The sequence below is a fragment of the Aquarana catesbeiana genome, linkage group LG02 (assembly GCF_042186555.1).
Source record: "Aquarana catesbeiana isolate 2022-GZ linkage group LG02, ASM4218655v1, whole genome shotgun sequence".
NCBI lineage: Eukaryota > Metazoa > Chordata > Amphibia > Anura > Ranidae > Aquarana > Aquarana catesbeiana.
In genome coordinates, this window is record NC_133325.1 from 579,407,977 (window position 1) to 579,435,309 (window position 27,333).

General features: G+C 43.6%; 1 protein-coding gene and 1 long non-coding RNA gene across 2 annotated transcripts in view; one reads left to right on the forward strand and one right to left on the reverse strand.

Moving 5' to 3' along the window:
• Nucleotides 1-27,333, reverse strand: part of CRYBG2 (crystallin beta-gamma domain containing 2) — a 239,870-nt gene that overhangs the window by 153,550 nt on the left and 58,987 nt on the right. The window lies entirely within an intron of this gene.
• LOC141128710 (uncharacterized) overlaps nucleotides 1-27,333 on the forward strand; it is a 95,584-nt gene that overhangs the window by 529 nt on the left and 67,722 nt on the right. The gene's annotated exons all lie outside the window — the stretch shown is intronic.

Genomic DNA, 27,333 nt, shown 5'->3' on the forward strand with positions numbered 1-27,333 from the left:
GATTAAGTTGTTATGTTATTAAGTTGCGCTTTAAAGAGGAGGGGGCGAGGATGCAAACATTTAAATTTCAGACAATCATGGCTGGGCTGTTTACATCATTTGGAGATTCTCTTGGTAAGTTTACAATATAAAAGTTTATGTCTTTGCTTCCTTTCATAAGAACATAAATATAGGATTCTCTTTTTTTATGTAGATTCAATACATGTTGGTGGAACTGGGGATTCTGGTCACTAAAGTCCCCAAGAGACATAAGCAAGCATGTGATTTTAATTACTAACAACCACTCCAAACTATCATTTTAGGGTGGAAATGCCATTTAATTCTCTTTTTATCCACCTTTCTTTTCTTTTACTACAAATAATACATTTTAACAGCACTTTATATATGATTATTACAAAGGATTATTACTTTAATGTAGGTCCTGCTTTAATTTGTATTGTGTGCCAGTCCTTTAAATGTAATTCTTCTATTAGGCCCTGTTTACACTTGAGCGATTTTCAGCTTGTAAAATGCCCAGCTCTGAAGCTCCAAAAGCCCAACAAGCAAAATTTCCTTAATTTCAATGACCCCTGTTCACACCTGAGCGTTTTGTCACCTGAAGCAACACGCCTGAAGCTCAAAAAAGTACATGGGCTTCTTTCTGGCAGATTACAAGTCTTTTTGGCCCCATAGACTTCAATAGAAATGCCTAACTTGAGCAGAAAAAAAGCTTGAAAATCGCTTGTAAAATGTTCAAATAGCAGCTCCCCACCCCTAATTTCATCTCCTTCTCCTCCCCTTAGTGCTTTTTATTGGCTAAACAAAAATGCCTGAAGCTGTAAACCGCTTGTAATACACTTCTAAAACACCATAAAAAAGCTTGTAAAAATCTGCAAAAAAAAGTAAAAAAAAACAAAAAAAACGCCTGAAATACATCATTGAATTGATACGCTCAGGTGTGAATGGAGCCTTAACCTAGGCCAAATTAATTCAAACTCAGTTACATTCTATCAAAAATTCTATTAAAAATGAATTTGTAATAAAATAATATTATATATACTAATTGCAACAAGTGTTTTAATAACAATATTTACCATTAAAAAGTAGAACTTTAAACAGAAAAAAACATAAGCAATGCTTCCGTGTCAAGCACAAATTGCAAAAAAATATATTTACAGCCAGCCTTCCCCCCAGCGCCATTATGCAAATAAAACACCTGGAAACATTCAAGTGATACCTCAGGCAAAATTTTTTCCCTACAGACGGGGAAAGGTTAAGTTCTTTTTTTTTGTTACCTTAAACACTTTATTAGATTAAACAAGGTAACTTACAGTGGTGACGGAAAGTATTTAGTATTTAGAATGGCTGCAATATAACAAAGAGCGAAAAATTTAAGGTGGTCTGAATACTTTCTGTCCCCACTGTACAATTATGGCAACATTCGATTGTAATTAGGTCAAATCTACCCTTGCATCATGCAACCGGGACCCGAAGCACCTTAACCACTTCAATACCAGGCACTTTTTCCCCTCCCTGCCCAGACCAATTTTAAGCTTTTAGTGCTGTCGCATTTTAAATGACAATTGCGAGGTCATGCAACACTGTATCCAAACAAAATTTTTATCATTTTGTTCCCACAAATAGAACTTTCTTTTGGTCGTATTTGATCACCACTGGGGTTTTTATTTTTTGCTAAACAAATAAAAAAAGACCGATTTTTTTTTTTTTTTAAGTTTTTCTTTGTTTCTGTTATAAAATTTTGTAAATAAGTAAGTTTTCTCTTTCACTGATGGGGACTGATGAGGCTGCACTAATGGGCACTGATGGACACTGATGAGGTGGCACTAATGAGGTGGCACTGATGGACACTGATGATGAGGCACTAATATGCTGCACTGATGGGCACTGTTAGGCGGCACTGATAGGTGACACTCATTGGTGTGCGCAGCCTATTGCATTAGGGTGTGCACCCCAGAGCACAAACACAAATGCTCGTATATCAGCAGTGCAGTGGTCAGCGTCAATAGAGCAGAGATTGGTGTTAGTAGGGCAGTGGACGGTGTCAGAAGGGCAGAAATTGGTGTCTGTTTTTTTTTTTTTTTTTTTTTACTATTTTTTATTATTTTTTACATAATTTTTTACAACAATTTTTTTTTTTATAGTTTTACTAAGAGCCCTGTTGGAAGGCTTTGGTGAAACATCAAGTGTCTAAACGGACCCATGATGTCTCACTTTTGATTCAGAGAGAAGGATTGAGGACAGAGATTCCCTAGTCCTTTTCTCTGCAGCCTTAGTTTCACTCGACAGTGAACGAATGAGAAGTGCTCTGTGCTGAGCAGCTTCCTGTTCATTTATAAACTGAAGCATAGTAAACATAGTCACCGCACAGGGTGATTAGGGTGTGCCCAGACACATCCGGCACACCCTGTGCGCACGCCTATGGTGACACTGTTATGCAGCACTGATGAGCATTGATGGGCGGCACTGATGAGCAATCATAGGTGGCACTGATGGGCACAGATAGGCAACACTGTTCGGTACTGAAAGGCCGCACTGATGGGCACTTATAGGTAGCACTGATGGGCACTTATAGGCAGAATTGATGGGCACTAATTGGTGGCACTGATGGGCACTGATAGATGGCTCTGATAGGCAGTACTGATGAGGAGGCACTGGCAGGCATTACAGATAGGCACCTCTAATGGGTACTGATTGGCAACCCTGGTGGTTATAAGTTGGTATACCTGGTGGTCCTGGGTGGGCATTCCTGGTGGGCATCCCTGGTGGGCACAGGGGGCATCCTCGGAGGGGCTGCACTGATAATCAAACAGCACAGACCCCCCCTGTCAGGAGAGCAGCCGATCGTCTCTCCTTTACTAACGTCTGTCAGCACGAGTGGAGGAAAAGCCGATACACGGCTCTTCCTGTTTACGCTGTGATCAGCTGTGATTGGACACAACATGGTAAAGAGCCTACATCAGAGGTTCTTTACCGAGATCATGAAAAAATGGGGATTAGAGATCACAAAGAAACCTTATAAAGGAACACACATAGGTTGGACTTTATGAACTTGTGTCTTTTTTAAACCTCACCTACTATGTAACTATATAACTATGTAACACCATGGACTTAAAAAAGCAACTTTATTGAATATGGTTAAAATAAATTGGTGCAAAAAACTACCACTGATGCAAACATTAAAAATGACAACGTTGTCCAACAGCTCAGATACCTGCCGGCAGCACACCTCATACACTCACCACATACAGTCCACACTGCAATAAGTCTATGAGGCTACATGGGCTCTTGAACAATCTGTGGGATAAGAAAGGATGAGATTATTCAAATGGTAAAACCACTCAATCCACAGAGACCAAAACCCTGGAAATCTTCCAATCAAAGGGTGTATCAATCCACATAGAGTGCTGCTGAGGCTGAATATTCAATTAAACCGCAAAGGGGAAAATACAGGCTGGATGGGGAGATAAGGGCGGAATGGAAATGGGAGTAGCTGGCTGTATCTTGGATAGGGTCTATGGATACACAGCAGAACCAGACACATAGATTGGTATCAGCCCTGCAACAGGAGATTCATAGGCAGATGTCACTGGCTATATATAGACTGCCGAGGACCAGTTTATATCAACACATAAGTCCCATATAGCATTCACTGGGCAGCATTTAACTGCTGTACATCAGTATGCTCACCACCTCATGTCTCACAGAAGGGGGGGTTGTTGTAAATCTGCATGCTGTGTGCAGTCCATGCTAGCCAGCTCCTATTCCATAGTCCAATAGCCCAGAGAGATTGAAGTCCTACAAAGCCAGCCTGCTTTCCAAAAGTTGGGTGGGGTGGGGTGGGAGGGTGAGTCAGGCAGGGTAACCAGAGTTGTGTGGTGACATCACGCTGACCAGTTTCGTTCGCCTATGAGTGAATCTCTTTAGCGCAAGGAGGGGCCAGTGGGTCAGGTCTTAAATTGGACAAAAGACTTTTACCAGTCTGATTAGAATATCCAAACAGCCTTAGGCATAAAAGGCATTAGGAAAAGCAAGCAATAAAAAAAAAAAAAAAATGACAGAAAATAACAAAAAACAGCATAAATATCCAAAAATTCATCCCAAAATAGCAAAAGTAGCAGCAGGGATCATAGATCTAATCACGTAAAACCCATGCCAGTGCATGACCACCGACAAGGAATTTACGCTTCTAAAAACACAGATAAATTAAACTCTGTGTTTAGTCCTTTTGGCACCATTGAATCCAACAAAAAGATCCACATCTTCTCCTTCTGCAATAATATGATGTCAAAATCCCCCCTGCGTAGCAGGAGATTCAAGACGTAGATACCTTTAACCTTCAAACCACTTGGGTTCCCATTGTGGAAGTGTTTGAAATGTGCCAACAAAAGGCGTTCATCCTCCTTTTTGTTTATACTACTAATATGCTCACCTATCCGGATTTTTAAAGGCCTCTTGGTTTTGCCAATGTAGGTCTTTCCACATGTACAAGTGAGCATATAAATTACTCTTGTGGTAGAACAATTTGTGAACTGTTTAATCTTGAATTGTTTGGTGCTCTCTGCATTTGTAAATGTATCTGTTGTATCTATTTTATATTTTGAACATACCGACAAATCCCGCACTTCCCACATGTGTACATACCAGGTTTGATAGATAATTTGGTCAACCAGTTAGTGGTGGGTGTTCCGAAAGGACCAAACTATCTTGTAAATTTCTGGCACATTTTGCCACCATCAAGGGGTGGGGACCGACTATCTCCTGTAATAGTGGTGTCTTAGTTAAAATCTGCCAATGCTTGGACAGAATTTCCCTGACATGCTCCCATTTTGATCTGAACTTGGTGATCATTCTCACCGGAGTATTCGGAGGTGGAGCATACACAGATGGTTTACTGTTGCATCCAATAAGTTCCCTCCGGTCACGGGCTCTAGCTCTAGTTTTTGCCTTTCTGATATTTTGATGAGAGTATCCTTTTTCCCTGAACCGCGCATACATTTCAACTGCCTCCTGTTGGAACTGTGGAGTGGAAGAACAGTTCTGCCGGATGCGCATGAACTGCCCTACCGGTATGCCATGGATCAGGGAGGGAGGAGGATGACTATTGGCCTGAAGCAAAGTATTCGCCGCAGTTGCCTTCCGGCAAGTGTTCATGTCAAGTCTCCTCTCAGGGTAATTTGGAGGTCCAGGAAAGGCAAGGTGTGAGCATGGAAAAGGTAAGTCATTCTGATGTTCCTATCGTTCTCGTTCAAGATTTCCATGAATTCAATAAGTTGTTCACTGGAGCCCCCCCCACAACATCAGGACATCATTGATGTACCTTATCCACAGGAGACTATGTCTAAGGTACACATAAATAATCTCCTCCTCCCATAATCCCAGGTGGAGGCATGCATATGCCGGGGCCCAGGGGGCCCCCATGGAGGTCCCTCTCAATTGTTGATAACTGGTGCCCAAAAATTGGAAGTTGTGGTTAAGCATAAATTCCAATGTCTCCACCACAAATTCATTATGGGCCCCTTGGAGTAGGAACTTTTTACCCAGAAAGTGTGCCACCCCCGGAATCGACATGTACAAGGATTCCACGTCGATCATGACAAGTAGTGCCCCCGGGGGGGGACCGCGACATCCGCAAGTCTGCGCAAAACATCCCTAGTATCCTGTACAAAGAATGGGAGCTCCACAACCAGCTCCTTGATTAAAGCATCGATAAACTTGGCCACTCTTTCAAGTAGGCCTTTAATTGCTGAAACAATTGGTCTTCCGGGTGGGTTGGTAAGGTGTTTGTGGAGTTTGGGAATCACATAGAAGGTCGCAGTGTTGGACATTAAACCCTCCTTGGAAACCAAATGGAGTAGTTGGCTGAAACACCACACCAATGATTGTCGCGTTGCATGCCCCACGGGCACGCGATCGCGACTTATCCTGCTGGACGTCATATGATGTCCAGTCAGGATAGCTTAACCACTTTGCGCCTGTCATTGTGTTATATGGCGGGCGGAAAGTGGTTAAGGAGGAGGCTTATGTAGGACCAGATGTACAGCTGGAGGGACCCTGCTGAAGCAAAGGAATAAGGTAAGTACAGTAAAACCTTGGATCGAGAGTAACTTTGTCTGAGAGTGTTTTACAAGACAAGCTAATTTTTTTTATAATTTTGAACTGATAAACGAGCGATGTCTTGATATACAAGTAATCTAATTTTACAATTGAGTATAAAAGAAAAGAGATGTGCTTCAAGCCTCGCTTTTTAGATTGCTCTACTGCAGGGTAGTCTTCCCAGTCACGATTGCAGGCTGACATCGGTGAGAGTCGCCGTGGATAGCTTTACCCCAGATGCCTGCATACTTAGATGTGCCTCTGTTAACCACTTCAGCTGCAGAAGATTTTACCCCCTTTCCTAACCAGGCCATTTTTTGCAATATGGCACTGCATTAATTTAATGCTTTCATGCCTAAGCCTATTTCTGACATTTGTTGCTTACAAGTTAAAATCCGTATTTTTTGCTAGAAAATTACTTAGAACCCCCAAACATATATATATATATATATATATATATATATATATATATATATATATTTAGCAGAGACCCTAGAGAATACACTTTCATGAATTAAAAAAAACCTAGAAAGTAAAGTGTCACGGAACGTCCCACACTCCGCTTGAGTGCTTCCGTCATATACCACTTCCTCCCAGTCTGTATACAGATATCCCAACCTCTCTGAGCACAAACAAGGCGACACTTGCTTGTTGCTACCAAGAACTGACTTTATTCAGAACCAGAATACAGTCTTATATACACAGGAGAAGATTACTCTAACAATACAAACGTAACCTAATTAACATGAGCTAATTATCTAATCCTTTATACAGCCTAGGTGACTGAGACATGACCTTTCGCCCAGACTTGTCGTCACCGAGCTTCACACAGTTATAGCAGTCGTCCCGTCTCCTACATTGTATAGAGGACAATGTCATTAGCTCATTCAATTAACATAAACACAGGTTGATGACAACAGCATCTCCTCACAGGATGTGTCCCAACAGAATGAATCCATTGAAAATCCAGGGCCCATAATCAAACGGCAACAGGCTTGCATACAGTCCTCTCCAACAGCCTCTGTTCTGGCTAGGTCTGTGACATTTTTCCCCTTTCGGCAGGAGACTAACACAGGAGGAGACCCCAGAAGGGTTGACTCCGAAGTTAGTCCATAGTTCCAGTCCTCTACTGCCTGTACCCACACAGTACCCCAAACAAATTGTTCCAAACAGAGTATTACTCACCCAGCCAACCTCTGCCTCTCTCAGAGAACATATCTGCCGCTGGGGAGAGGCCTGGACTGGCTCTTCTCCCTGGAATCCTTTCTGCCGCTGGAGAGAAGACAGGGTGTCTGGGCTCACTCTGTCATGCTGTTGGGGATCGGGGCCCACTGCCCAGCATCCCTGGGGTATACAGGTGGAGACTGAAGTCCCATCCACCTTCACAGGAAATCCATCCTCTGTTAGTTGAGGACAGAGTCCAGCAGTCCTCGGCCCTGTTGCCAGCCCTTCTGCTGGAAACCCCACACCATCTGCTCTGGCTACCTGTTGGGGAGGGAGGCCGACTGCCCCACCTCCCTGGAACTCTGTAGTTGTTGCAGGTGATGGCCAGAGGTTGGTAGCACTCTGCCCGCTTGCCGGTGCTTCAACTGGGGAAGTTCCCTGTAACTCCACAGATACTGCTGTTGGTGCGGGGCAGAGCACAGTGAAGTTTGGCCCCAATAGCAGCTCTTCTGCTGGAGGCTCATCAGGTTGTTCTTCCTCAGCAGAAAAGTCTATTAAATCCCCTACCTCTATAACTGGTGTCTGTGGATAGAGGTTCACCATCTCCTGTCCGTGGAACTCAGAAGATGTCATCAGTGCTGAGCAGAGCGCAATGAAGTTTGGCCCTAATCCCAACTCTTCTGCTGGGGGCTCACCCGATGGTTCTTCCTCAGCAGAAAAGTCTATCAAATCCCCTGTCTCTGCAACTGGTGTCTGGGGATGGAGGTTCACCATCTCCTGTCCATGGAACCCAGAAGATGTTATCAGTGCTGGGCAGAGATTAGCAGAGCTCTGCCCTGTTGTCAGCACTTCAGCTTTGGGGATGGCAATCTCCAGATTTTCCACTGCAGATTCTCTGGCATGCTGCTGGACAGGCACATTCCTCCATCCAAGATCATCCCATGCAGAAACAGGATCATCAAGGTCAGTCAGCACTTGCTGCATCCGCCATAAGACCTCCGCCTCCATAGCTGTGGGGGCAGGTTGGCAAAGCACACTATTGCTCTGCCACATTGCCGACTCTTCAGCCAGGATTTCAGGGTTGTCAGCTGGTATTTCCTGATAGTCCCAGGCAAAGGGAGCCCAGCCCTGGCACTGAGCAATGTCTAGCAGCCGTCTGTAGGCGATCTCTAGCTCCCATTCCTGAACGGCCAGAAACTCCAAATCTTCCTGTGCCCAGTGCACTTCCGAAATGTTTAGTAGCCCTTCTCTGAAATCCATGATTTCGTCCACCCGCCGCTCCAAATCACTCCCAAAGTTAGGGTCCCCTGTCAGCTTCACAAACAACAGTCCCAAGCCGCCGTAGCTTAAGCCTTCCGTTGGGCTGTCATCCGCTATCCAGGGACATGCTTGGGATACATGCCACCGGAGGGCTCTGTAGGACTTTATCTCTGCCCAGACCAGCCTGCTTAATTCAGCTGTCTGCTTCTTGTGTGGTCTTTCTCCCAAAAACCGCACCCGCAGTCCGTACTGCGACCAGTACCTTTCCTCGATGGAGGGGAGAACTTTTCCCTGGTGTCGCTGCTCACGGGCTAGCGCTTCCTTCCAGAGTTTGCAGCGAATAGAATCACACCATCCCAGCAGGACCTGCTCCGATACTGGTCCTCTGTGCTGTATCTGCATCTCTCGCAACCTCCTTCTGAATTCCTCATCCATGGCGGCTGGTATCTGTACCTCTCCTCTCCTGCTATCTGGACCTTGGATCCAGATGGAAGTTTGGATGTCCCAGACTGCAGGAAGCTTTCCCGCTGCTTGCCACCAATGTCATGGAACGTCCCACACTCCGCTTGAGTGCTACTGTCATATACCACTTCCTCCCAGTCTGTATACAGATATCCCAACCTCTCTGAGCACAAACAAGGCGACACTTGCTTGTTGCTACCAAGAACTGACTTTATTCAGAACCAGAATACAGTCTTATATACACAGGAGAAGATTACTCTAACAATACAAACGTAACCTAATTAACATGAGCTAATTATCTAATCCTTTATACAGCCTAGGTGACTGAGACATGACCTTTCGCCCAGACTTGTGGTCACCGAGCTTCACACAGTTATAGCAGTCGTCCCGTCTCCTACATTGTATAGAGGACAATGTCATTAGCTCATTCAATTAACATAAACACAGGTTGATGACAACAGCATCTCCTCACAGGATGTGTCCCAACAGAATGAATCCATTGAAAATCCAGGGCCCATAATCAAATGGCAACAGGCTTGCATACAGTCCTCTCCAACAGCCTCTGTTCTGGCTAGGTCTGTGACATAAAGTTAGCCCAATTTTTTTGTATAATGTGAAAGATGATGTTACGTTGAGTAAATAGACCTTTTTCAGTCTTAGCTGTTGATAACTCTCTCTCTTGTCAATAGGCCTGTTCACCTTGTGCACTGTCCCTATTAATAAAATTAAAGTGCAGCACTGTGAATGTGAAAAAAGAGCAAGTAAAGTGTCAATGCAACACTATAGGTATATCAAATGTACAGGGATGATCGGATATACCTGTATAAACAAAAAACATACGTGTATATATACATAATAGGGTGCAAATGTGCCAATGAGAAAAATCTCAATGTCCACTGATCTTATTCAAAAGTAAATGCACATAATAAAATAAGGCCATGTAAATAGATGTGACTTCTAGGTTGAGGACAGTTCAGAGATTATATGAATGTGTATGGTCTGCATCCATGAAGAGAAATCACTGTGGAAAGAGTGCACCATTGACCGTGCACCCACCACCAAACGAAATAATAAGGTACTCTTACCAAATCGTGTGGACCCCCAGCCAGCAGCAGGGAGTCAATCAAGCATAGAAACTGGCAAAGTAGTCACTTCACAGGATCCAGCGTGAGGGATGGACAGCAACACAGTCTCAATGTCAAAAAGTGTTAGGCTCCACCAATCATGAAAAAAAATAATTTGCCACATAGCATAAAATCCTTAAGCTTGGGTTTTATTGAGTAAAGTAGAACACTTACATCAATATGGATGAATACAGGCACTGCAAAACGATGTAATCACAAAAACTGAAAAGGGCGCAATATCATGGAGCTAGCACAATACAACCCGACGTGTTTCGTCCAATAAGACGTCATATGGGGTATACGGTAGCCCTAGATACACATGTATAAACAAAAAACATACGTGTATACAGTTGTGCTCATAAGTTTACATACCCTGAACTTATGATTTCTTGGCCATTTTTCAGAGAGTATGAATGATAACACAAAAACTTTTCTTTCACTCACGGTTAGTGTTTGGCTGAAGCCATTTATTATCAATCAACTGTGTTTATTCTTTTTAAATCATAATCACAACAGAAACTAGCCAAATGACCCTGATCAAAAGTTTACACACCCCAGTTCTTAATACCATTTACTGCCCCCTTTAACATCAATGACAGCTTGAAGTGTTTGTGGATGAGGCTCTTTATCTTCTCAGATGGTAAAGCTGTCCATTCCTCTTGGCAAAAAGTCTCCAGTTCATGTAATTTCTTGGGCTGTCTTGCATAAACTGCACTTCTGAGATCTCCTCAGAGTGGCTCAATGATATTGAGGTCAGGAGACTGAGATGGCCACTCCAGAACCTTCACTTTATTCTGCTGTAGCCAATGACAGGTCGACTTGGCCTTGTGTTTTGGATCATTGTCATTAGAATATCCAAGTACGTCCCATGTGCAGCTTCCTAGCTGATGAATGCAAATGTTCCTCCAGTATTTTTTGATAACATACTGCATTCATCTTGCCATCAATTTTGACCAAATTTCCTGTGCCTTTGTATCTCACACATCTCCAAAACATCAGCGATCCACCTCCGTGTTTCACAGTAGGAATGGTTATCGTTTAGATTGTGTTTTTATCCGTCTTTTGCATTAATTTCATTTTTATTTTATTATGTCTATCAATTTAATTTTTTATTATTTAATTTAGACATGACACCATGTTGTGATCATTGGGTGCCATGTGATTTACAGCCAGAGCGAGTCTCGACTTTCTTGGTGTTTACATCACATGATGTTTTGTCACATGGCAGCATACCAGAGTGAGGCTTGGTTTGCGCTCTGTATTTATGACGTTCGGCCACAGGGAGGCCTGTTCCCGTGGGACCGAACGCCATCTTTTACTTCAACACATGATGCTGTGTAACATGGCACCTGACCAGAACGAGGCTTGGCCTGTGCTTTCTTTGGTGAAACCTCATTGCTGGTTAATATCCATACTGAGGCATGAAGTACACGCCAGACGCGGTGTCGGATTCACTTCCTGTATTGCGCATGCGCGGTTACAAGAGTGAGGCTTGGTTAACGCTATGAGTGCCATCTTGAGTGAAGCTTTATTGCTGGCTTACATCTATATTGAGGCTTGAAGCACACGCCTGATGCAATATTGAATTCACTTCCAGTATTGCGGGCACGCTGTTCCAAGCACAGTAACAGATTGGGTAATTATTTTTTGGTTAAGATTTTAAATATGCGCATTACATGGGGGGCTAGATTATACCCCATATGACGTCTTAGTGGACGAAACACATCAGGTTGTAGTGTGCTAGCTCCATGATATTGCGCCCTTTTCAGTTTTTGTGATCACATCGTTTTGCAGTGCCTGTATTCATCCATATTGATGTAAGTGTTCTACTTTACTCAATAAAACCCAAGCTTAAGGATTTTATGCTATGTGGCAAATTCTTTTTTTTCATGATTGGTGGAGTCTAACGCTTTTTGACATTGAGACTGTGTTGCTGTCCATCCCTCACACTGGATCCTGTGAAGTGACTACTTTGCCAGTTTCTATGCTTGATTGACTCCCTGTTGTGGGTGGGGGTCCACACGATTTGGTAAGAGTACCTTATTATTTCGTTTGGTGGTAGTTGCACAGTCGATGGAGCACTCTTTCCACAGTGATTTCTCTTCATGGATGCAGACCATACACATTCATATCATCTCTGAACTGTCCACAACCTAGAAGTCACATCTATTTACATGGCCTTATTTAATTATGTGCATTTACTTTTGAATAAGATCGGTAGATATTGAGATTTTTCTCATTGGCACATTTTCACACTATTATGTATATATACACGTATGTTTTTTGTTTATACAGGTATATCCGATCATCCCTGTACATTTGATATACCTATAGTGTTGCACTGACACTTTGCTTGCTCTTTTTTAACATTCACAGGGCTGCATTTTAATTTTATTTATATATACACAATTTGTCTTAATGCAATGTCCTAATCTCCTGCTTAGCCCCTTATCTTATGGTATCCCTGGCTTAACCACTTCAATACAGTGCACTTACACCCCCTTCCTGCCCAGACCAATTTTCAGCTTTCAGCGCTCTCACACTTTGAATGACAATTACTCAGTCATGCAACATTGTACCCATATGAAATTTGCGTCCTTTTTTTCCACACAAATAGAGCTTTCTTTTGGTGGTATTTAATCACTAGTGGGCTTTTTATTTTTTGTGCTATAAATAAAAAAGATCGTAAATTTTGTGAAAAAAAATGCCTTTTTCTTTGTTTCTGTCATAAAATTTTGCAAATTAGTAATTTTTCTTCATAAATTTTGGCCACAAATTATACTGCTACATATCTTTGGTAAAAATAACCCAAATAAGTGTAAATTATTTGGTCTTTGTGAAAGTTATGGAGTCTACAAACTATGGTGCCAATCACTGAAAATTGATCACATCTGATCCCACCTGATGTACTGACGGTCTATCTCATTTCTTGGGACACTAACAAGTCAGGAAAGTACAAATACCCCCTAAATTACCCCTTTTTAGAAAGTAGACATTCCAAGGTATTACGTAGCATGGTGAATTTTTTTAAGTTGTAATTTTTTCCCACAATTCTTTGCAAAATGAAGATTTTTTTTATTTTTTTTACAAAATTGTCATATTAACAGGTTATTTCTCTCTCAGAGCATATGCATACAACAAATTACACCCCAAAATACATTCTGCTACTCCTCCTGAGTATGGCGATACCACATGTGTGAGACTTTTACACAGCCTGGCCACATACAAAGGCCCAACATTGAAGTAGCAGCTTCATGCGTTCTACGAGCATAAATGACACATCTAATTTCTCAACCACCTATTACACTTTTGAAGGCCCTGGAGCACTAGGACAATGGAATTGCCCCCAAAATGACCCCATTTTGGAAAGCAAACACCCCAGCGTATAATCTATAAGGCACAATAAGTCTTTTGAACAGTTCATTTTTTTCCAGAAGTTTTTGGAAAATGTGGAAAAAAATGAAAACGCATTTTTTTTTACACAAAGTTGTCCATTTATCAGATATTTCCAACACATAGCATGTACATAGCAAAGATGACACCCCAAAATACATTCTGCTACTCCTCCTGAGTATGGCAATACCACATGTGTGAGACTTTTACACAGCCTGGCCACATACAGAGGCCCAACATCCAAGTAGCACCATCAGGCATTCTAGGAGCATAAATTACATATATAATTTCCTGGCTACCTATCATTTTTGAAAACCCTTCATATTTCTAACACATAGCATGCACAGACCAAGAATTACAATCCATAATAAATTCTATTGCAGAAAGGATAAAAAAAAAGCATTACCTGTGCTTTTAGTAGTATCCACAGAGGAGAGCACTGGTCCAGGCAGCAGGCAGGGATGTGCTTAGCGACAGCAATAGTAATTATCCAGGCAGCAGGCAGAAATATTGTCTATAGTCAGCACAAGGATATTGTCAGCACAGCACAGTCCATAGAAATTGTCCAGGCAGAGACAGCCAGCACAGCCATAATATTGGTCCTGGTACAGTGTTACCTGCAGACACTCATTATTGTACCACTCTCTAGCCCTTCATAAACATACTGCCTCTTGCTACAGCTAATTATTTGTATAGTCCAGGTAGCGGTGTGGTCCATTCATACGACAGGCAGGGGCATTGTGGCAGTAAGTCAGCAGCAGGATGAGGGCCGCAATCAGGTAAGACCTGTGCACAGGGGCACAGGGGTAGAGGCTTCGACCCACCCAAATCTCTATGAAGCCTCCAGACTCCAGACCCTAATCCGGAAATTCCGAAACCCGGAGAAAACAAAAAAAATTGTTTTCTCCATCTGGAAAAACAATTCTGGAGCCCCTCACATATGTGAGATCCCTGTGTACTACAGTAGCAGGGCAACAGATCAATCCAAGCGGTAGGCAAAAGCATAGTCCATAAAACAGGCCAGGGTCAGTTCACGTGCAAGCAGTCCAAGTGGTAGGCAGTAGCGTAGTTAATAAAACAGGCCAGGGTCAGTTCACGTGGAAGCAGTCCAAACGGTAGGCATAGACACAAAACAGGCCAGGGTCAGTTCACGTGGAAGCAGTCCAAATGGTAGGCAGAGGCATAGTCAAAAAACAGGCCAGGGTCAGTTCACGTGGAAGGCAGTGGCATGGTTATTTGGGGAAGAATAGAAAATGGTCAGCACAGATGATGAAAATGGGGAAATGGTTAAAAATATGGGCTAATATTTTAGGGATGTATGATAAAGTTGGAAGCATTCACCAATGCAAAGGCCAGGTTGGGAGGGACACTGGGGACAATGGTAGCTGGTATCTTTTCTAAATCCTCTTTTGGTGCACACGCAATATTTTTTTTGCCGTCTTCGGCCTGTTTCAGATGGTGGAATGCTGAAGGGGAAGTGGCGCTCATGAAGTCGGCAAACAGCCTCAGAGCGAAGGTTTTCTGGGGGGGTCTTTGGTGATAGATGAGGGACGTGACAACTTCTTCTATGAATTTTAGGAAGGGGGTGGGGCTTCCAATGGGTTTGGTGTAGACTACGTAGGAATTGTAAATGGCCATATGGATGAGATAAATTGCTACCTTCTTGTACCAGAATCGGGACCTCCTTATTGACAAATAGGGCTGAATCATTTGATCACTGAAATCCACCCCCCCCGTAGAGATTATAATCTTGGACACATGTTGGCTTTTCAAAGGGACCTCGTCTTCTTTGTACCTCAATTGTAGTGTCGTCATGGATAGTGGACATCCCTTTTATCCTTCCACCTCAAGGCCAGCACTTCGTTGAATCTCAATGATGCTCTTTCCCCCCCTTCGCAGCTTTTTGTTCGCTAGAGATTGTGGGAAGCCATTCCTATTTTTTCTGGAGGCTCCACAGGCCAGGGTTTTTGCAATGTATAAGTGTTTGAAAAGGGGCAGGCTCGTGTAAAAGTTGTCAAGATATATGTTATATCCTTATTTCAGAAGTGGGCATGCCAGGTCCCATACAATCTTTCAAGTTGTGCCCATGTAGGCCGGGCATTCAGGGGGCTGGAGCTAGGAATCTTTTCCTTCAAATATGTGGAACGCATACAGATATCCCATGGCTCTCTCACAGAGCTTGTATAATTTTACTCCGTATCTGGCCCTCTTGCTAGGAATGTATTGCTTTATTCCTAGCCGTCCTGAAAAGGGTACCAGGGACTCATCGACACATATATTCTGATCGGGGACATAGAGTTCTGCAAATTGTTGGGAAAAGAAATTTATCAGTGGGCGAATCTTGTATAACTTGTCGTAATTTGAAAGATTGTGGGGAGGGCACTGGGTGTTGTCGCTGAAGTGAAGAAAGCGCATTATCATCTTGTATCGGGACCTGGACATTACGGCAGAATAAATGGGCATGTTGTGGATAGGGTTGGTGGTCCAATAGGCATGTCCTTCATTTTTTTTTGTAATCCCCATGTTTAGGGTGAGGCCCATAAACAATTTGAACTCCTCCAAATTCAGATCTCTCCACTCAAAAGGACGGGCATATGAAGATTGGGGGTTGTTGGCAATATATTGCTGGGCATATAAATTTGTCTGGTCCACAATAAATTGCAGCATAGTGTCGGGCAAAAACAGGTGAAAGCAATCAATCTCTGATAAATTTTGGGCGTTGGTCTGCACACCTGGCAGTGCTGTGAAAGGGGGAATAATTGGTGATGCCGAGTTGGAAGGCAGCCATGTTGGGTTGGCAAGACCATCTGGCATGTATGTAGAAGCCCTGGCTCTTGGGGGTGTGACACTCCAGTAGTTGGATTGGAATTTCCTGTGCTGGTACTCAGGCGTGATGTGGCAGCACTAGTACTGGGTCTGGGCATTTGTTCCTGGGGCCTATCACCGGCGGCAGCGCTGGTACTGGGCATTTGTTCCCGGAGCCTAACTCTGGCGGCAGTGCTGGTAATGGGCCTGGGAATTTGTTCCTGGGGCCTATTGCTGGTGGCAGCGCTGGTACTGGGCCTGGGAATATAATCCTGGTTTCCAGAGTGCCGTGCCCTTTTAGGAGGGACCCATTCTTCCACTGAATCATTTGGCGATTCACTATTCGGTTCAAATGCCGAATTTGATTCAAATCAGAATTGGAATCTGATGAGAACTTCCCGTTGCTCTAATCAGTCATGTAGAGGATCTGGAATGCCTCCTCACTGTTGTATACTCTTTTAGACATGATGCTGTGTGACAGGTGGCAGGTAACGGTCACTGATGGGCTGTGCGATGGGTGGCAGCTGACGTTCACTGATAGGTGATGACGGTGTGACAGGCGATGATCACTGATGGGTGACAGGCCACGGACAGTGACGGTCACTGACGGGTGACGGGTGACGGGTGACGGCTGGCGGTCACTGAAGGGTGACGGGTGATGGGTGATGGCTGACGGTCACTGATGGGTGAAGGGTGATGGCTGGCGGTCACTGATGGGTGACAGGTGATGGCTGATGGATGATGGCTAACAGGTGCACCGCTGACGGTCACTGATGGGTGAAGGATGACAGGTGCACCGCTGACAGTCACTGATGGGTGACGGGTGACAGGTGCACCGCTGACGGTCACTGATGGGTGACAGGTGCACCACTGACGGTCAATAATGGGTGACGGGTGCACTGCTGTAGGTCACTGATGGGTGACAGGTGCACCGCTGACGGTCACTGATGGGTGACGGGTGATGGCTGGCGGTCACTGAAGGGTGACAAGTGATGGGTGATGGGTCATAGCTGACAGTCACTGAGGGGTGACGGGTGATGGCTGGCGGTCACTGATGGGTAACAGGTGATGGCTGGCGGTCACTGATGGGTGACAGGTGATGGCTAATGGATGATGGCTGACAGGTGCACCGCTGACGGTCACTGATGGGTGAAGGATGACAGGTGCACCACTGACGGTCACTGATGGGTGACGGTTGCACCGCTGACGGTCACTGATGGGTGACAGGTGCACCGCTGACGGTCACTGATGGGTGACGGGTGACAGGTGCACCACTGACGGTCACTGATGGGTGACGGTTGCACCGCTGACGGTCACTGATGGGTGAGAGGTGCACCGCTGACGGTCACTGATGGCAGTCCCTTATGTGACAGGTGCACTTTATTGGGTGACTGTGGTGACTGTTGGGTGACAGATGACAATTGGGGGGGGGATGGGACAAGTGTGGTGTTGGTGCAGACACTACAGAGCACAGGTCGGTAACTGCTTCTGGCTCTTCTCTCCTCCAACTGGAAACGGTGTGTGAGGAGAGATGAGCTGGTAACAGCTAGTTACCGCTCTGTGTTTACATTTATGATCGGCTGTGAAAGGATCACAGCCGATCATGTGGGTAAACAGCCAGCCAATGGCTGTTTACCAGCGTAGGTGACGAGCAGTGTTCTCAGGAACACGCCGCCACCGACGTGCACGCGCAGCACGCTTGCTATCCCGTGCATGCGCCGTGCACATTGGGGTGGACCTATCTGTGATCGGCCGTGACTTCATCACAGCCAATCACGTGGTAAACAGCCATGTCCAATGGCTGTTCATCCCTCTCGGTGGCGAGAGGTGTCTCTGTGACAACGAAGGAACAGGGATGCGCGCACACGATTGCGCGCATTCCCTGTTTAAATGGGAGGCCGTCATATGACGCCCTCCCGCAATGAGAGCCACGCTGCCTGGCCGTCAATTGACAGCCAGCGGTCGGCAAGCAGTTAAACTTCACAACCCACATATAGATCGGGCTACAGAAGAGATTAGGTCCTGGTCCCAGACCTGCATCCAGAACTGATTAAAAATGCTGAGCAGTTGCCCATTTATAACTCTTGTGTGGCTAGTATGTGCCTTTATTACAGTCCTATTCGGATCCTGATCATGACAATGTTTCCAAGTGTGACTCCAGTTTGCATAACCATTTTCCTTTATATGACTCTGTTATAGCAAAAGACGCTGACAAGTCTATTGAATTCTCTACAGGCCACCTCTCCTGCCAATTGCCACAGCCTGAATCTTTTCCTCCTAGAAGCCAAACTTACCTGCTATCTCGCAGCCTTGAACCCTGTTTGGAAAAGTCCTCAGAAGTCAAGCCCCCTGGATTACCCCTACCTTTGCTTATCCCTAAACTCCCTTGGATGCACAGCCAGGCTAACTAGTCCATAAGTTCCACTGTTGCTACACCTGGCGATGCGATTCAGGTAGTCGCTACACCTGGCGATGCGATTCAGTTGGCCTCTGCACCAGTTATGCCAGTCCAGCTTATGCCCATTGAGCCTCCTGCTTTTTCTTATTCAGGACTTTCTGTAACCTGGCCTCACCCTACTTCTACTACGTCCATTCAAACCTGTCTAAGAAGTTCACTCCATCCTTTGCTTGTGTTCCAGCTATCCGGCTTGACCCCTGTGACACGTCACCTGCTAACCAACCTCACCTCGCAGATCCACTGACCTCTGCTCAGTCAGATGGTCCTGTGCTGGATGTCCGGCTCATCTTTAAGGGTCTGGGGGGGTAATGTCAGGAGCACTTAGTGCTCCTGCTCCTCATTCCAGCATCTGGGTTTTTTAGCTATTGCATTCTCCCTGTCTTTGTCCACCTGCAAGGTGTTTGATGTAGTCAGTCACCTGTTATAAGCAAGCTGAACTTGTGATAGAGAGTGATATGTGTGTTGTTCCTGACCAAGCTCCGTGTCTGTCTACCCTGCTCTGCTAGATTGGATTACCCAGTATATGACTTTGGATCGGATTTTGGACTGTTCCTTGAACTCAGCCTGCTTTTTACCTAGACTGTCATAGAACCACGCTATCTGTCTGCTAACTGCAAGTATCTATTTGCTTTGCTCAGTTTGCATCTGCCCTGGCATGGTGGTCAGGCACTATAGCATTGTTTATAAGTCCTGGGGGCAACTGAGTACCAGTAGGCCTGCTTCCTTATGGGAAAGGGGACTGCTATAGGTGAGGAACACAGTAGCCAGCTATAGTGTCTGACCACCTGAGTTGGGGTAGACATGACACAAGTGCTTTGGATTACAAGCATGTTTCCAGAACAAATTATGCTCACAATTCAAAGTTTTACTGTACTTTATTTATGTACCCCTAGACTGAACAAGCATTTAATCCTTACAGTGTGTGTTGGGGGGGGGGGGGGTCAGTACAAGGGTATATGTTTCCTAAAACCTAGGGTTCAGCTTTAAAGTAGAACTATAGGCAAAACTTTTTTCTTTAATTTTGGATGGAGTAAAAGAGGGCTATAACCCCTGCAATGTATATTTTTGCCATCTGTGTCCCATTGGGGAGATTTCCCTTCACTTTCTGTCCCATAGCCAAACAGGAAGTGAGAGAAAATCCCTGAAAATTAAGGGTCTCTCTTGGGGACCAAAACTAGTGTCCCCATTGGAAGATTTTCCCTCTATTACTTTTCAGGGGACAACCCACAATTTGGGATTTCCTTTTACTTTCACTTTCAATGATAATGGTAACCAGGACAAATAGAAAGGGTGAATCTCCCTAACGGGGCACAGACCGCAATAGAAATTGACAGGTGTTAGAATCCATCTCTACTCTATCCAAAACAAAAACAGAAGTTTTGCCTTTTGTTATACTTTAATAATCTACAAAGCAGCCAGGAAATCTATATGGCACAAAACATCAACAGAGGAACACATCTTACCCAGCAACTTCCACCATCTGCGCTTACTTTGCTGGACTTTAACTTCATATATAGAGTGCACATAAAATCTAGGGATCTATACACATTCCAACAGGAATACTTTAACAGTTACATTGTTAAAATATACTAGTTTATTTTGCAAATTCCACTTAGAACAGTGACCCTCTTCAAGCAATTTATGCAAATAGTTTAGAAGTAACTCTGTAAACTCATAAATATTTTAATTTTCCAACAGTACATGAGCAATAAAATTTGCATTACAAAATATAGAAACAAAGGTAAGTATGTACAGGCCAATGGTATCTGCTATAGTGCAATACATTTACAGTATATAATAATTTTTCATTGGTGTTAGCACTATCCCGCAAAAGGCCATAAGCATGCATGTGCTAACATGGGAGAATAAACATGAACATGCCAACAGATTGAGTGCCACAAATACCGGTTCCCACCAGTGTATGACTGTCAGTTGTTTGTTATTAAAAAAAAAATACAGTATACTTTCACTAGATACTGCTGTGTCTATAAATGCCTACAGTTTCCAACTTTTCTTTTAGAAGTTACACATCATAATGAGGCTTCAAATGTTCATCACACATACAGTACTGGTATGCAATCGGAGACTGGGCCACAGGGCAGTATTCCAACATGATAAAGAGCTCAAACTCACCCCCAAGACGACCACTGCCTTGCTAAAGAAGCTGAGGGTAAAGGTGATGGACTGGCCAAGCATGTCTCCAGACCTAAACCCTGTTGAGCCTCTGTTGGGCATCCTCAAACGGAAGGAGGAGGAGCGCAAGGTCTCTAACATCCACCAGCTCCGTGATGTCATCATGGAGGAGTGGAAGAGGACTCCAGTGGCACCCTGTGAAGCTCTGGTAAACTCCATACCCAAGAGGGTTAAGGCAGTGTTGGAAAATAATGGTGACCACATAAAATATTGACATTTTGGGCCCAATTTGGACATTTTCACTTAGAGGTGTACTCACTTTTGTTGCCAGCGGTTTAGACATTAATGGCTGTGTGTATGATCACTTTGGTCAGAAGTATGTAATGTACAATAGTGTGAATAGCGCAGGAGTCTGTTAAGCTGGCCATAGACAGTTACTTTTCATTCAGCCAGTGGGCTGAACGAAAAAAATAAATGAACTTGATCCAAACAAATGAAGTACTGTAGATGGAGGAATCTCCCTATTGGATTCTGACAGCAGCACTAGACACTGTCAGAAAATGCTAATCAGCAGCTGTAGCAAGCCTACATTCTACCTCCTTGTACAAACCACCCCCCAGTCCCCCATCCCAGCACAAATACTTTCCCACCTGCCCAAAATCAACTTTAGGACAAATCCTTCACCCCCAAAATCCCCCTCCTAGCACAAGCCCTTCCCCTACAAATGCCACCTCCCCAGCACAAATCCTCTACATCCAATCCTTCCTCTAAGCCCAATTTCCTCCTCCTAATCCTTCCCCCACCTAATTCCATATCCCAGCACAGCCCTCTTCCCCTAGCACTGGTTTTACTACCCTTGGCCACTAAAATGAATGGCTAAGTTCAACCTTTTGAACAAGTTACATGTTACACCTGTATTTAGGGCATAACATGTAACATGTTCAGCATCCACCACCTCTCCCCCCAATAACCCCCCCCCCCCCATGACAGTGGGCGCCCACAAGGCTGCGTCATTTATTCACAGATTCCTTAGAAGAAAAAAAATAAAAGCATATTTTTACCTGCAAAAAAATGTGCATTTTGAATTTTTTTTTTTCAAAAGTTGAACTTAACCTTTAATAATCCTTCCCATATATACATAAACCTAAAAACAATGAACACAATACTCCATATATATTGTGTATATATAGTAAATACATACACATACTCGGATATAGAAATATGTTCGGTTAAAAACATGCATACACAATCAAATGCATACAGATACTGAGATATATACATATACACTCAGATATATACATATGCTCAATTACATACAGTACATGCACATTTTTATATATATATATATATATATATATATATATATATATATACACACTCAGATACATGCATACACACATACTGTAAAGGCACACTCAGATATATAAATTAAGATACATGCATACACACATATATACAAACTCAGATATATACTGTACATATGCTCAGTTATATACATGCGCACACACACATATATTTACACACTGAGATACATACATGCACTCAGATACACACAAACGTGCCTAAATACACTTGACACAGCCACAACATACTATGAGATGAATACATACATATGTAGCCTGGTAATGGGCAGCCAGCTTCTCTCCTCCCCTCTCTGTCCCCCTCTTTCCTCACTCACTGTCCATGCAGCCCCTCCCTCTGCCCGCCAACACACACTCACAGCTCCTCTCCAATACATCCGTCTGCCAGAGTAAGCAGTCCTGACAGGGCTCCAGTAGCCGGGACTAGAGGCAAAGCATGGGAAAATGAGGCCAGGAGGTTCTGTATCCCTCCACAAAGAGAAACAAGTCCCTTGTAACTAGAGCTGTTTCCATCCAGACAGTTACGTATATGTAAAGATAGGTGAAATTCTGATACATTATGAATCCTAAATTCTGATTAAGCTTTTGTTATAAGAATGTTAATGTGTTATAAGAATTTTTGAGGGTGCCCTGGTGGCTGGTGTCCGGGTGACAGGCAGTCAGAAACCCGGGCAGAGGATGTAAAAACCGGACTGTCCGGGTGAATCCCGGGCAGGTGGCAACCCTATGATGCTCTGCTTCAGTATGTCACAGTACATGTTGGCATTCATGGTTCCCTCAATGAACTGTAGCTCCCCAGTGTCGGCAGCACTCATGCAGCCCCAGACCATGACACTCCCACCACCATGCTTGACTGTAGGCAAGACACACTTGTCTTTGTACTCCTCATCTGGTTGCCGCCACACATCCTTGACACCATCTGAACCAAATATGTTTATCTTGGTCTCATCAGACCACAGGACATGGTTCCAGTAATCCATGTCCTTAGTCTGCTTGTCTTCAGCAAACTGTTTGCTGGCTTTCTTGTGCATTGTCTTTAGAATAGGCTTCCTTCTGGGACGATAGCCATGCAGATCAATTTGATGCAGTGTGCGGTGTATGGTCTGAGCACTGACAGGCTGACCTCCCACCCCTTCAATCTCTGCAGCAATGCTGGCAGCACTCATACATCTATTTCTCAAAGACAACCTCTGGATATGACGCTGAGCATGTGCACTCAACTTCTTTGGTTGACAATGGCGAGGCCTGTTCTAAGTGGAACCTGTCCTGTTAAACTGCTGTATGGTCTTGGCCATCGTGCTGCAGCTGAGTTTCAGGGTCTTGGCAAACTTCTTATAGCCTAGGCCACTTTATGTAGAGCAACAATTCTTTTTTTCGGATCCTCAGAGAATTCTTTGCCATGAGGTGCCATGTTGAACTTCCAGTGAGAGAGTGAGAGAAATAACACCAAATTTAACACACCTGCTCCCCATTCACACCTGAGACCCCATTGGGCCCATTTGGACATTTTCACTTAGAGGTGTACTCACTTTTGTTGCCAGCGGTTTAGACAGTAATGGCTGTGTGTTGAATTATTTTGAGGGGACAGTAAATTTACACTGTTATACAAGCTGTACACTCACTACGTTACATTGTAGCAAAGTGTAATTTCTTCAGTGTTATCACATGAAAATATATAACAAAATATTTACAAAAATGTGAGGGGCATCTGACAACGCACCCTGATCCTATGTTGACAAGGGACTTAGCCACACATTCCTGGCCTGGTGGATGAGGTTTCCAAATTAAAATCTGGAAGCCACCTTTAAAATAAAGATGCCCCCAGATATCCAGCCCCCACGCGTAAAGGGCACATAGTAAACCCGAGTAAGGGGCATATGAGCCCCCACACATGTGTATGGGGCACATAGTAACCCTTATTACCCTTTCACAAAATGAAAAGTATGGAAGTAAATGAACACATAGACACTGTTGAAAAAAAATAAATAAATACTGCCCTAATGTAAATCCAAACTCAATCGTGTCATCCAGTGATCTCATCAATCATGATGAGTGATGCCTAAAGACACACGGACACAATAATTCAAGCCACAACAATCCTCTTCTGCCAAAAATGACAGCCTTCCCAGTGGGCTACTAAATGTCAACAAACTGGTCAGGCATGCTGGCTGATGTCATTGCCACTTTGTTTACAAAAGATAAGTAGGCTAGGTGTCTCAAATGTAATTTAGTCACCGCTTACACAGGTAGGACTTGTTGTGCGATTTGACAGATCAAAGTCGCATGAAAAGTCGCACCCTATTTCTGGCTTTAAAACTGTTCAAATTGGTGTGACTCCAACTTGCACCAACTTTGAAAAGATTTTTGCACTATTTTTGACGATTTCATGTGTGACATGCATTGACATCTGTGCATGAAATCGAACAGATGTAGGCAAGCCACACATGAAATCGCACTGACCGGTGGCTTTGAAATCGCACTGAAGTAGAGTGATTTCAAAGCCGCATTCGGTGTGCCTGGAGCTTAGTGGCAGTTTTTTTCTTTATAAAATGTCTATTTTGTAGGAGCACTTCCTACAGGTGTAGGTTTCACATGCAGGTTTTAAGACATACCTCAAGCATATATTTTAAACTAATTGTGTAATTTATTGTTGTTTTTTTTTTACATTTGTACATCTCCTTGGTAACCTATGCCCTTTCTTTAAAGTTAGCTTTGCAAATGCCTACTAACAAAGAGCATGCTAACAAGTAAAGCAGAGTGGCAGCTAATCACATAGCTCCCAACTGCCCCTGATTTTCGAGGGACTGTCCCTGATTTGGAGCAATGTCCCTCTGTCCCTCATTCCTCCTCATTTGTCCCTCATTTTGGTCTGATCTATATAGATGTATATAGAATGAATTTTTTATCTATCAAAAAGTGTTTTCCAGTGCTAAACTTTTTATCTGATTTCTAAATTGCTGCATTTGTAAATTCCAAAAGCTAATATAAAGGAATAGTAGTGGTAAAAAAAGCACTTGTGGGTTTAACCAATCTTATTTTTTTTGTACAATTCTCCTTTAAGGGGGTGTGGCAAGGGGTGTGTCCTATGCCTGCATACTTTTGCTGATAGGTGTCCCTCATTCCCATCTTAAAAAGTTGGGAGGTATGTAATCAGTCTACTGATTCTCCTTTTATTGCCTAGTCACTGGTTGGGGCGAGAACAAGACCTAGTTTTATTACCTAACTGCAGTAGCAAAAAACAAGGTCTCTAGCCCTGTCATGTGCCAGGCTGTGTACATTTCTGAACTGGATGGACAGAAATAAAAAAACAAACTCCCATATGCCTAAAGAATATGTAAACCCAACATTTCATATTCCTGATATGTGCCTGTTGTACCATGTAGATATATGAAAAAGTATCCTGCTCTCTTAGTATTGTTTCCTTTGTGTGAAATCCCTGGTATTCCTGCCAGTCCTTCTGCTTTCCTATTAAATATCCACACTAGGCATAATGTTTACACATATATATATATATATATATATATATATATATATATATATATATATATATATATATATTATATACACAGTATCTCACAAAAGTGAGTACACCCCTCATATTTTTGTAAATATTTTACTATAACTTTTCATGTGACAACACTGAAGAAATGACACTTTGCTACAATGTAAAGTAGTGAGTGTACAGCTTGTATAATGGTGTAAATTTGCTGTCCCCTCAAAATAACTCAACACACAGCCATTAATGTCTAAACCGCTGGCAACAAAAGTGAGTACACCCCTAAGTGAAAATGTCCACGTTGGGCCCAATTAGCCATTTTCCCTCCCCATGTCATGTGACTCATTAGTGTTACAAGGTCTCAGGTGTGAATGGGGAGCAGGTGTGTTAAATTTGGCGTTATCGCTCTCTCGTACTGTTCACTGGAAGTTCAACATGGGACTTTATTGCAAAGAGCTCTCTGAGGATCTGAAAAAATAATTGTTGCTCTACCTAAAGATGGCCTAGGCTATAAGAAGATTGCCAAGACCCTGAAACTGAGCTGCAGCATGGTGGCCAAGACCATACAGTGTTTTTTTTTTTTTTTTTTTAAATCTTCTGTTTTAACAATCTTTATTGGCTTTTCTTAAAATACATATCTTCAAAAAACATAATAAAACAACCTCAATTTCAATTTCAGGCAGGCATAGTAAGCTAAACAAGAAGCCATATACCCCCCCATCCGTTCCTACCATAATCCCATTACATCTATTTCATTTTATCCACCGGTGGAGTTTTTGTACTATATATTAGGGTGCCAGGTAGTCATTTTCCCCTATCCCGCCTACTTATCCCCATTCCCCTCCCACCCTAGGCCGGGTCCTGCCTCAATTTCCTTAGTCTTGACATCCAATACTTATTAGCCATGGGTTCCACATCTTTTCGAATTTTTTAAGATTCCCTCTTCTAACATATAGGGCTCTCTCCTTCCACACTATATCATTCACTATCTTAACCCACTCCTCAACTGTCGGGGGGAGGATTGTTTGCCATCTTTGCATAATAAGCTTCCGGGCTTGATACAGACATCTCAGAACCGCTGCTTTAACCGCTACCTCCTCTGGACCCCACACTTTATAGCCAAAGATACAAAATCTGGTATCTGCCTCCAAAGATATCCCCCACCTACTACTAATGAGCTCTACTACCCCACGCCAGTAACGAACTAGCCTGGGGCACCTCCATACCATGTGTATCAAGTCACCCTCCTCCCCACACCTAGGGCAACTGGCATCTGATCTGACACCAAAACGGAATAATTTTTTTGGGGTGTAATATGCTCTATGCACCAACATTAAATGAGAAAACCTCTGTGCAGGAGAGACTGAGACCTCCTGCCCTATCTCCAGTATTTCCCTCCATTGTACATCTGTTAGTTTCCCCACATCTACCTCCCAGCCCTCCCTGCAGCCAAGATGCACTGATCCTGCAATACTTTTATTGCACAGTTGAGCATATATCCCTGAGATAAAACCCTTTGTCTTCCCGGGTTTAACCACTTTCTGAAGCAGTGCAGCATCTGTCCATACCAGGGGGCTTACTCTA